Raw genomic sequence first — 13664 nt, forward strand, 5'->3', positions numbered from 1 at the left:
GGAGAAGGGGAAAACTGAGTGCCTAGGCTTAATCATGTAAAACATGTTCCTCCAGGAACATAGTTTGGCAAGAAAACAAAATGAAAGTGCTGGGAAGAGGCTATGCTGTGATAAAATAGGGAGGCAGTAGCCTGAATGGATAGTTGGACATCATTGGCACTGCCCTTTTGCAATCCCCAGGATGTCTCTGAAGGCAGGGATGTGTGAGGTTGCAGTTATAGGATAAAGGGTGTAGACTAGTGCTCCTTTGAAATTAATCAGCAAGTCAGGCTACTAGAGAAAAACACAATTTGTTTAATGTCCCGTCATCAAGCATACCTTAAATATAAGGCTCACCATACCACCAAGTCTTAAGAACAGGTTTCAACTCAGGGATCTTATTTTGGTCGGTTGCAGAGAACAGTTGCCTTCCAGACCCCTCCGTGAGCAACATTCTTAATCTAAGCTTGACTAAGTTCTAACTCCTTCCAGAAAACTGTTAGCCTATGTAAAAAATACAAAACAACAGAATGGTGATAGTCATTCTATCACCAGTCAAGAGATCAATAGATACATTGTATTGGATGAATAAACCTTATTTGGCTGTTTAGATTGTTGAAGAGCAGGGATCTTACTTTAAAGAGTAGGTTCCCCTCACCCAAACTACCTTATTATGAATGGCCTCATATGTGGAAGTTGATCACTGAATAAGGAAGACTGAAGAAGAACAGATTTGACTGAATTGTAGTGATGGCCAAGAATAGTGAAATAACATTGTTCTCCAAAAGCACAAATAAGTCTGTCTTCGAATAAATGAGCTCAGAATGTTAGTTAGAGGAGAGAGTAGGGAGGCCATATTACATACTTTGGACAATGTTGTCAGAAGGGAGGAGTCCCTTGAGAAGGACAATATGTCCGGTAAAGTAGGGGGGAAGTGAAAAATAGGAATCCCTCAACAAAATGGATTGACAGTGACGGCAGTAATGGGTTCAACCTAAATTGCGAGTCTGTTAAAGGAGAACGCAGTGTTTCTGTTGTGTATTGGGTCCCTACAATGTGGAATCAACTCAATGGCACCTAACATTGACAACCTCAGAAACCACTAATCAATACACAAGAGAGGTGCAAAATACTTGTGTGATAGTTATATTTATAAAAGTTATTTCCTTGATAACAGATGCCAAACCTTTCATGTGAAGTTTTCTGCAACATAAACTCTCTTATTAAAAAGAAAGAATGGCTTGCCTTTGCTATAAAAAAATAAACAAGGTGATGATAAAATCACTGAGGAATTCCTGTCCCTCATTGATGTACACCATTCTCCTGGAGGTGAACTGAAGGAAATTCTCTATGATCCACGCTGCATGTCTTATGGCAGAGTATTTCTCATCTTGGGCTCAAGTGTGAGGGTAGCACACAGTCACTCTGGTGTGAGTGACTATTTGTCCATCAAGGGTACTGTAAATCATTTATCCCTCTATGCAAGTAGTTCTCAACCTGTTGGTCACAACCCCTTTGGGGGTTGAATGACCCTTTCACAGGGGATGCCTGAGACCATCGGAAAACACATATTTTTGATGGTCGTAGGAACTGAGACCTTATCCATCTCCAGGTAGGTCTGCCAACATGCAGATACACCCACATGAGTCCCTGACGTGAAGACTGTTACCCATGCTACACCAGGCTTCAAGACAAATTTTCATTCATTTATAATTAGAAAGAAATATTTCACAATATATAATTATATGTTGTTTTTGTTATTAATCACTATGCTTTATTTATCCTCAATTTGTAACAATAGAAATATATACTGCATATGAGATATTTACATTAGGATTCATAACAGTAGCAAAATTACTGTTATGAAGTAGCAACAAAAATAATTTTATGGTTGGGGAGTCACCACAACATGAGGAACTGTATTAAAGTGTCATAGTATTAGGAATTTTGAGAAACACTGCTCTACACTGGGAGGTCAGTTGCAAGACCTGAGGATCCCTCCAGAACAAGTGATCTATGAGGTGAGTGGGTTTCAAGATGCTCAGAGGGTCCAGAATCAACTGAATCACAATTAAATTCCATGAGAAACTTCAAGGCTAAATCTAAAGTAGATTAAAGACCAGAGGATTCACACAGTATGAATAAACACTTTTTCCCTTAAGTTCAAGTTATTGGGTGAAAACATAACAATAGTTGTGAGAGTACACTTACTAACATTTTCTTTTTTTAAAATCTATATATATTTTTTTACAAAACAATCTTATCACCTTCAAAGTACTCTCCATTACACTTAATAGAGTTGTCAAACCTGTGATTACATTTTTGCAAACATTTTTCAAACTCATCTGTTTGGATGGCTGACAGCACCACCCATGTTTTTTTTTTTCCTTCACCTCTTCTTTTTTTTCCTCTTTTTTTTTTTAACAATTTATTAGGGGCTCATACAACTCTTATCACAGTTCATAAGTTCATACATATACATACATCAATTGTATAAAGCACATCTGTACATTCTTTGCCCTAATCATTTTGTTCTCCTCTTTTCTTTTTTTACATTTTATTAGGGACTCATACAACTCTTATCACAATCCATACATATACATACATCAATTGTATAAAGCACATCCATACATTCCCTGCCCCAATCATTCTCAAAGCATTTGCTCTCCACTCAAGCCCCCTGCATCAGGCCCTCTTTTTTCTTCTTTTCTTTTTTTTGCCACTTACTAGCATTTTCTATGAGACCAGTAATAAACTGTTAACAAGGTTAGATGATGATACTTCAAGAAAACTGTAGACCAATATTTATAATGGATCTACATGAAAAAGTGCTTGAAAATATTGGGAACTGAGTCAGACAACACACTGAAATAATTATATACCATGACTAATTGGAATCTCCCCCAGAGTTGATTTAACATAAGAAAATAAGCTCTGTAATATCACAAATAATGCAAAAAAGGATTAACTATCTAAATAGACACATGAAACATACTAAACAAAGTCAGAGGCTTTTTATGTTAAAAAAAACACCTCTGAAAATCTAACATGAAACAATATAGTTCAATATATGAACATGATAATACACATTCCTATTTTAAAAAAATGAAAATGTCATACTTAGAGGAAAGAGAAAAACATCACCCCACCTCAGAAAAAGGACAAACATAAATGTGCACTTTCACTGCTGATATTAAAAATTGACTATGTTCTAACTAGAGCAATCAAAATATGATTTTTTTTAAAAAAGAAAAGAGGCTTCCCAAATGAAATAAAATTGCCTCTAATCATAAATTAATGTTCATATCCATAAAATATGCAAAATATGCCATAAATAGCTAATAAATATATAAACGTTGTAGGCTACATTTCAACACACAAAAATAACTTTTGAAAGTTAACCCAATAACTATTAATTGTTAATCAACAACTCCCAAACCATTAACCCTTACACCTTAAGACGCTGAGCATCCTTACAGCACACTGATAATATCCTAAAACATTGAACCCCTAACCACCTGAAAAGCTCTTTACATCCACGATGTCTATTAGCATCCTGAGCATTCCCTGATAGCCACAGCTAAGTGGAAAAAATATAGGATTTCCTTAAGAAATCCTAACACCATACACCAGGAATCCTCAAACCAGGCCCGTGGGCCACATGCGGCCTGCCGAGGATATTTATCAGGCCCACCAGTAGTTTTTGTTGCTGCTGCCAGTCCTGCTTAGCAGCAGACCTGTCCAGTGTGCATATAAATTTGTTCATAGTTTCTTTAAAAAATACTATAGTCTGGACCTCCAACCGCCTGAGGGACAGTGAACTGGCCCCCTGCATAAAAAGTTTGAAGACCCCTGCCATACACGCTCAAACTAACCTAATTCAATTATCCCAATTGTTTGAGTCAGGAACACAACTTTGAATATATTCTCCAACCTTAATCTTAACTTTATGACACAATGTCTCAATATCAGAAACCACCTTCCAAAACTATACTGTTTAAACCATAACTCTCTATCTTTATGCCATAACACATAAGCCCCTAAGTAGAGCCAAACATAAGCTGGTAGGCACGACACATTGTAAACATAGAGCCCTTTAATCCATCCACCAACATCTGACTCTCCACTCATGACACTGAAATTCTAGTTCTATCCATTGACTCTTGTTCTTGAACCGGGAGCATTAATCCCAGGGCCTAGATTCCAATCTCAAATACAGACTCTGACTCTAGCACTCTACAACCCTACACAGAACCCAAATCTAACCCATCAAGAAACTCACATTGCTAATTATGTATGTGGAACTGTCTGCTCTCTCAGACTTTACCTAAATGTACAGAACTAAGGTAGGTAGACAGGCAAAACCAGGAACCACAAGCACATTTCCAGTAAACTTTTAAGGCATTTGCATCTGATTCATGGAAGGTGGCAAAATAAAGTGGTTTATACATGTTTTATATGAATATTCTATATATGAAATGAAAAGCTCATTAGCAATAAGTATGCATGGGAATTCCCACACTGGCAAAATAAATGGATCATAAAGAAACACTAGCAAAAAAGTAAAACAAAAGAGGCAATAGTTAGAAGAAATGCAAATGAGGACTCTCAGGTTTATGACCAATATGTGAAGAGCCCAAAGTCACCATTCCAATCCCCAAGAAAAAAGGTGACCAGATTAAACTCAGAATACAGAGGTCACAGGTCATGGTTTCGTTTGGTTGTCCATTAAAAAAAAATGAACTCTTATTGGGTCAATTCTGACTTATAAAGTCTCTACAGGGCAGAGTACAAAAGGCCCTGTGTGTTTCTGAAACGGCAACTCTTTAAGGGACTAGAAAACATCACCAGTTAATGGTTTTGAATTGCTGAATGTGTGGTTAGCAATCCAACACATAACCCACTACATCCCCATGGGTACATCATGTTCTTATAAACTGGAGAAAACTAGATTGCAGCTAACAATAAGAAAGGTATTCTTTTCAATGTCTCTAATTAATTAATCTAGTTAGGACCCAGACCAAACATCAGTCCTCAAAACAGGGGGTAGGTACACATAGGTAGGTACGCTCTCAGTTGATTTCTACTGTGAAATCATTCTATGTCCCTGCCTATGGGACCATTTTGTTTAGTGGTGGTTTCACCCTATGCCCTTAATAATCTAATTAATTGAATTCATTGAAAACTGTGATTTGAAGAATGTGATGGGATTACCTAAGTGAGACCAAAATAATTTGTTCCAGGAGAAAATATCTTCGGTAGTTATCCATTAAAAATCATATAGAGACTTCCGGGAAGATGGTGACGGAGTAACACATACCAGAGGGACTCCGCAGAATCCAGCCCAGGAGAGTTCCTCAGAGGGAAATTCAACGCCACTGGATCGCAGGAGGCACAACATAAAGATAAGTAGGCTCAGATCCACGGGGTTTTGAGGGGCTGGGGGCTTTTGGCTTACTATAGTGGAAGCTGGATGGGGCTCGACCCTAGCCTAGCCGCTGTGTCTGCCCAAGACGGGACCATTTGGAACCTGTAGCAGGGCTTGGCCTCCGCACATCCACAGTTTTCCCCTGCCTGCCTCAGGGCAGGGACAGGGCCCTTGAGGCTCCACCGGCAGGGATTGGTGTTCAGCTGCATTGTTGATTCTGTTTGCATCTCTGCACTATATTCCCACGCAGGCTTGGAGGGCTGCTCCGGGGCTTTTTCAGGGCACAGCCACAGCTTGCAGCGCCGCATGGGCTGAGCAGGGACTGAACCCAAACCCCCACAGCTCCATAGGCAGGGATCAAGCTTCAGCTACACTGCGGTGCCAGTTAACATCTCTGCTCTTTGCACCCCCACTTCTCTGGGGGCTGCTCAGCAGCTTTCTTGTGACTCTTCTTGGGGCTCAGCTATGGACTGCCACTGGGGCTTGGGGCAGGGAGTGGTCCCTTGCAGGTCCACAGGCAGGGAGTGGGACTCAGCTGCATAGTTGCTTTTCCTTCCCTCGCTTCCCTGTACCCCGGCACAGTCCGGTCTCACTGTTTAATTTTGCTCCCCCTCTTGTTCCTGAACTGCTCTCTCACACTCCATTGCAGACTTATGGGACACTCCCATTGCCCTGGGGCATTTGCGCCTGGGCCACACCCAGCTAGGTGAGCTCCACCCTGCATAGATAGCCCAAGGCTAGGGAAAAGGCCTGCTTGCTCTCCAGGGGATACTCCTCTGACTCCTCACCAGGGAATTCCTGCCTGTGTACCTGGGGACATAAGGCAGCTCAGCCAACACTTATCAATATTTAAACCAATAGCAGGAACTTCAGCCCAGTCCCTGCAACACTGGGGCAGGCAGCCGACCTGCCATCTGGGGCACTCCCCTGATAGGGAAGCCACAGGAAGATAAAGTGGTAGGTTAATAACCTAGCAAAATCAGCTGTAGGCAGTTCAAAGAAGCATTCCTATAAGTCTTCCAGAGAGAGACTAGAAAATGGCACCTGGTTCCTCAAAAACAATTCAATGCAAACAGCCATCAGCCCCAACGACCTCAACAAAAAAACAGGAGAAACAAAAGACAAAGGCAGTAGATGTGCTGAACATAGCAACATACATAGAAGAAGCAGACATTGAGAAGCCATACAAAGAAACTCTCAGAATGCTGCTTGGAGTCATGCAGGATATGAAGGAAACAATACAGAAAAAGGATGAAACGATAGAGGAGATAAAAGCCGTACACCAAAGGGAAATACAGGTGCTTAGGGAGGAAATAACGAAAAACAATAGCAAAATCATGTTCCTTGAGAATCGACTGGAGGAATCAGAAAACCGCATCAGTGTCTTGGAGGACAACCAAGCAGACTTTAATAAACGTGAACAAAAATCTAATAAGAGCATCAGAGAAGCCGAAGAAAACCTAAGAGCTATGTCTGATGCTATGAAGAGGAACAACATTAGAATTATTGGCCTACCGTAGGAAGACACAACAAAGAAGTCATCTGCAACAGTAGCGAGAGAATTCTTGGAGGAAAACTTCCCCAGCCTAATGAATGAAAACCAAGCAACCATCCAGGAGGCTGAAAGAACACCAGCACGACGGGACCCCAAGAAGAAATCACTAAGGCACATAATAGTTAAACTATCCAACTTTGAGGAAAAGGAGAAAATCATGAGAGCAGCTAGGGCAAAAAAAGCAATCACATATAAAGTCACCACATAAGGATATGTTCAGACCTATCAGCAGAAACTATGAAAAAAAGGAGAGTGGAGTAACATATTCCAAAAGTTGAAGGAAAACAATGCAAATACAAGAATACTCTACCCAGTCAAATTATCGATTGAGAAGTAAAAGTCTTCCCAGACAAGGAAAAACTCGAAAAATATGTTACAAAAATCATACAGAGTATAGATTTACTCTGAAACTACAATGGTCACCATACAGAATCAAATGGTGGGCCAAATGCTTGCTATTTATCAAATTATCATCTAATTTAAATACAAGGAGCTCATTGGTAGCTAATCTTTCATGCCATGAATGCTCAAGTGAGTTTCAAAAAGATCATGGAAAAATGGAATAAAGATGAATGGAATTTATACATGATCATTTTGAAGCCTCTGCATATCTGTTCCTAATAGATAATGCTAAACAGTGTAGTATCATTATGTTAAACAGAATAATGCAATAAATCTTTTATAATTCCTCAATTATACATCTTAAAAATCTTTAAGAAACCTGTTCATCTTCCATAAAAACTCAGAAAGAATATTAAGAAATTTACATAGAGTATCTTTCTTGAAGATCTATTAAAATTGGTATTAATTTATTCTCTAGCTATGGTAAAGAGACCAGTTAGGCTACAGTGTATCTGTACAATTCATATAGAAACTTGTGAGAGCTGAAAAATAACAAAATGGTTTAATTTTTCTGGGTCCTGAAAATTTTGCATATTCCAAAAGGTGGTTTCTCATGTTATAGATAAAAATTTAACCTCATTGTACAGTTTTGAGTTTTCTTTCTTTGAAAGAATGCCAGGTTCCATAGGTTCTGGTATGTGTGTACATGCATGCATGTGTGCCTGGCTTAGTTTTTGATATGCTTCCGCACCATAATGGTTAACACGGATAGGTGTTCATGGAGAGATTGGAAGTTTGTGTCTCCTCAGAGTCTCCAGGGAAGAAAGCCTGGGTGATGCACTTTGAGAAACCAGCCACTGAAACCCCTCTGCAACATCCCTGTGCTCTGACACACATGGAGTTTGCAGGAGTTGGTGTGGGTTTGATGGCATCTGTTTGGCCGGTTTCATTTCTAGGGGTGGGGGAGAATGCTGGTTTCATTTGCTACCCTCAAGGCTGTCAGTTCAACTCCACCAGCAGTTCTGTACAAGAAAAGCGAGCTGGTGGTTCCTGTGTAGATTTTGAATCTCAGACACCTACATAGGAACACTATGAGTGAGAATTGACGTTGTGGCAGTGAGTTTGCTTTTTGGGGTTAAGGACAATGAAGGTTTGTAGGTGGTCAAACAGCTTGAACTAGACAGTTCCAATGAGGGTTGACGGGTTAAATTCAGCCTGCATTACTGTGAAGACAGGACTGGAGATCTGTTTCCACAACTTATACTCCAGAAATGCTATGGAGCTGTTCTGTTCTATAACACATGAGGTTGCCATGAGATGGAATTAACATGACTTGGCACCTAACAAAAGGGAAAACTAAACATGATGAAAGCATGTTCATGTCTATGGACACATTGGTTTTATGCTGAAAACATGGCTAAATCAGAAACACAAAAACAATTTTCATTAAGAATCACTGTGCCCATAGTGAAAAACATGTAAGCCTACTGAGAATTTGCATATCTAAATTACTTAGTGAAGAAGTCCTACTGCTACAGTAAATATATGGCAGCTCCACGAAATGTAAGCAGTTGTATCGCACGATGTGGCAATCTGGTCACATTAATTATAGCCTAGAAACCACAAGGAAGAGTTTAAGGTCCTATGGCATCACAGAGTGCACCAAAGCGCACCTGAGAACAATAAAGCAATGAATAAAACAAGTCTTTTATCAAGAATACTTGGATAAAAGGTTAGAGCAATTAAGTATTCCCATGCAGTGGGAGATAGAAAATGGTAACTTTATCTTAAATAAGATGACATCTTACTATATATAAGAATTATATATCTGAATGTTACCTTGTATTAGGAATAATTGTGACCCAATTTTTTTACGAGGAGCTAACCTTAGTAGGACACAGTTCCTACACAGTCAAAGCAAACAAATTGAAGAAGAAACAAATGAAATCAATCAAAAGGATTAAATGAGTTTACATAATTAGAGTTGGGTTCTATGAAACATTGTCTGTATCCACTAGGATAACTGATAAGTGAAAGCTTTAAATACATGTCACTGTGAAAATAACTCAAAACAACCAAAAAAGTGCTTACCTTGAAGGCATGTGTCACTAAAAGATAATATTAATGCACAAAACCAAAACACACTGCCATCGAGTCAATTCTGACTCATAGTGACCTTATAGGGCAGTGTAGAACTTCCCTCTGGATTTTCAAAACTGAAACTCTTTACAGTTGAAGAAAAGCTATTCTTTCTCCAGATTAATACAAAAAAGGACCTGAAAATAAATAAAATATTTGCTGAATTCTGCACATCAAAAGGATGATAAAGGAAACAAAAGTTCCCTATTAATAAAAAGGGTGGACATTAAATCTGGGCCAGCAATGCTCTATGAGTCACGAGGGAAGATAAGGGGATGATGGCACGGGTGGAAGAGCATAGTGATAAAGAGGATGAGCCATTAACAGAACCAATCTCTGAGCTGAGGTGCTCTTCACACTGCAAGTGGAAAGGTACAGCATCAGCAGAGACAAAACCCAGGAGCTGTATTAGAGATTAAAGTCTTAGCACCCCAGTTAGTAAAGGGCTGTGGAAGGCAGTACATGCCTAAAGTCCATTTAAAGGGTATCCCCATAGATTAAATCCTCCTCCGCATTATTTCTGATCATTAATAAATGTTCTCCTTAAATTTTATTTGAGATTGGAGTCCCTCTTGCTGTATAAAACAGAGCACAAGCTAGTTTCTGGTGGGCAGAAATGATTAAGGAAGCACACGCAGTCAAGATGTTTTAGAGTAAAAAGGAGACCCCGTTTTAAATATAGTTTAAAGAGAATATTTGTTAAATCTTAAGAGACAAAGACAAAGTAAAGACACAAACAAAGCATCTATCTGGATGAGGGAGGCCACCAACAGGAGGTGGAAATATCTTCCCAGGTTCACAATTGAGATGTGAATTAAAGAGGTTGTGGGGAAGGCACAGGGCAAAGGAAACTGCCACAAAAGCATGATTGGTTATCAATGAATACATCACAATGACAGATTCTTCCATCCTTTGATAGCAGGCTTACAAGATGGGTCAAGGGCCTCCTGACCAATGCAGTCAGGCCAAGGCTGATAGGACATGGTTCCTGTCTAGGAGACCCCTGTACTGTCTCCAGTTTGGTGACCTCCATCAAGGACACACATGCAGGCAAGCCTCCAAGAGACACTGCCCTCCCCTGGGCTGCCTGGAGAGGTTAAAGTAATCCACTCTCCAAAGCCCTCTGCCCGAGGGCCAGATTACCTACAGCCTTAGTTCCTGGGCAGAAAGCACTCAGTGGAGGTTTACTCTATGCGAGGAATTAAACTGTGCGGGGATTAGGGCTGTGACTGCTATGGCAACCTTTTGCAAAGCAAGGTGCTGGGAAGTTAAGCTCTAATACAAACCTCAGTCCTCATGGGGTGACCTGATGACTGCAAGGCTGGCCTCTTCTTTTGGTAAGGTCACTCTGGGGTCCCTTGCTCTCATGCCTGACACCTGACATGGAGGGAATGGACACCAGACAAGAACCTACCTCCAATCGGGCCTTTCTGGCTTGAGGGGTGAGGGTGCATGAGGGGTTCTGGGCAGGATAAAGGAGGCAGAGTATTCCCATGTGTGAATGCTCTGTGGCCTGTACCCAGCCCAGAAAGGATTTAAATGGAAACGTCCCAGGGGATCCTGGAACTGGGGCCAATAGGATGCGGGAATTGTAACATCCTCAGGAACCAAGACACCACTGGGACGTCACCCTGCAGGGGACTCCACGCATGGGATCCACATAGAAACACAGAGACTCACCTACCCTTATGGGAAGCTCACTCTGAAGCTTCTCAGTCAGAGGAAGTAGGTTCAGCAGGAAATTACATCACCTAGGTAGGGGGTGGGTGGAGTCTGTCCTAAGGGGTGTGACCTGGAAGAGATGAGGAGGGAGTGGCCGAAGGTGAGCTTCAGCACCTGGAGTGGCAACTGATTCTTTCTTAGTTGCACAGTCTGGAAGCCCTGCTGAAACCTGTTCATTTTGGGTGACCCTGTCTGCCTTTGAAACACAACAACACACAAGCCATGACAGGAAGACAAGCTGACAGAAAGTGGTGGGTGGAGAGCAGGCTTCCCAACTGTGAATATCCCCAAGAGACACTCCCATTGCATGGACTACAGAGACATACCTGACAGCACCTGATGCCATCTGCTCCAATTGACCATGCCTCTCCTGGCACCATGTGACTTTCTCATGAACTCCTCCAATCATGCAAGTCAGAGAAGAGGCCTAAGCCTTGTAGACTCAAGAGCCACAATGGAAAGACCCTTCACAAAACTTCATCCTCAGACACTGATTTCAGGCTCTGCTCCCTATGCTAGACCACCCAGACTCCAGCCTCCTTTTCCCTGGTGCATGCTCAGGTGAGCATATAAATTAGAGATTCCTGAAAATGCTGCAGTTGTCTTCTGCTCCTCCTCTACCCCTCCCCCTCTGTCTCAATCTCCTCATTGCTAAAGATGTATTCCCCCCAATCTGTGGGTTCTGTATTACTCTTTTGATGCAATCTTGCTGTGTACATAAATGTCTTATTTCCAGGAAGTTCCAGTCATCTAACTGTCCTTCACCAACAGTGTTTCCTTTAATACATTTGTTGTGTTGATGTCTCTCCCTTCCATTTCTATATTATTGATTGTTTTTTATCAGGAATGGGTGTTGGATATTGCATTATATATTTTCTGCACCTATTAACATGATCAGAGGGTTCTAATTTTCTCCTGTTTATGTAGTCAGTTACATTAATATGTTTTCTAATGATGAAACATCCTAGCATCCCTGGTAATAATCCCACTCAGTCAAGGTGAAATATAAGCTCAAAGGCAGGGATAGGCGCTCTGTAACTCAATCCATCCCATTTCCACAAATCTGTACATAAACTGTTAGGGTGTGTGATGTAATCATTCTCAATTAATTAGAGTCATGAAATCATCAAATTTGTTACTGTGTTTTTAAAACACCAGTGTAATATATCCCGTTGTAGAGTGTATTTTTAAATGCTTTTACCCCACATTCTCTGCAGTTGTACAACTGTGTATTAAAGTTTCTCATGCATGAAAATAAAAAAATAATGTTCTCATGCACATCTACAGTTGTTCAAGATTGTCCTTAACTCTTGATTCATCTTGAATTTATATATTTTAAAATCATGATTATATGTTTTCAACAACTGTTCTGAATGATTATTATGTTAATGCTTATTTAAAAAAATACTCTAACATTTTAGTACTTATTATACTCAGAGCCAGTGTACAATGGAAGTTGCAATTGTTTGGTGTCATTAAGTGAGTTCTGAATTATAGTTACCCTGTGTACCACAGGAAGAAACACTGACCTGTCCTATACCATCTTCATAATTGTTCATATATTTGAGCCCATGGTTTGAGCCTTTGTCACTCTAAAAAGTTATCTTCTTTTTGCTGCCCCTCTACTTTACCAAGCACCACTTTTAATACTATTGTATTTACCTTCAGTGTTCAAATACACAAACACACTAAGGTTTTATGTTTATGAATAAGAACATACATTTAAAAGAACAATAAAATCAGACCTGTCATATGAATTCTAGACTCATAGAACAATAGAGAGCAGAGTAAAAGCTCCTTAGGCTTTTGTTTTTTTCCCTTACATTTTATAGAACATACTGTTTCATCTTTACCATAGCAGGTAGTGTCCTTATAAACAACAGTCCAAAACTAGACCGGTGATGTAGTGGTTTATTTTCTCACTCTCAGACATGCATAAGCACCACATGGAAGTTAAAGTATACGCCAGGTGAGGGGTCGCGCGGTGACCTGTTTGGGGTGACCCTGGTGCACACAGCAGCCTGGCTGGGGTGCAAGCGTCCTTCTTCCCCCTCGCCCGCTCCGTCGGCGCCCCTCGTGTGGTGAGATGTGGGAGGATGACCCAGGGGCTGGTTCCATCCCCCAGTTTTGGGATTGGTTGGGGTTCCTGGGGAGAATTCCTGTTGGAGAAAGGAGGATCCCAGACTGGGGCTTTGGGCGTCGGTGTTTCTGATTCATTGCGGGAATTTTGCGTGTCTCCCCCCCTCCATTGTTTCCTTTCACACAGTGGTGCCTCCTCCCTGAGACTCCTAGAATGTCTTCAGCTCACAGGTGAGCCGTGGGTCTGTTGCTTCTCTCACCACAATGTGAATGCTACTCAGGAAGCCAGTGGCTGCAGCTGGAGCACAAAACGTTTTAGGGCTTCCTCCTGAGGTTTGCCTAGTCTTGTCCCCTGTGCGGGGTGTCTTCTCCAGGAGTAGTGAAGGGGAGAGGAAGGGGTGAATCTGGTCTGGAAACTCC

The sequence above is a fragment of the Tenrec ecaudatus genome, unplaced genomic scaffold (assembly GCF_050624435.1).
Source record: "Tenrec ecaudatus isolate mTenEca1 unplaced genomic scaffold, mTenEca1.hap1 Scaffold_1501, whole genome shotgun sequence".
In the NCBI taxonomy this organism is placed as follows: domain Eukaryota; kingdom Metazoa; phylum Chordata; class Mammalia; order Afrosoricida; family Tenrecidae; genus Tenrec; species Tenrec ecaudatus.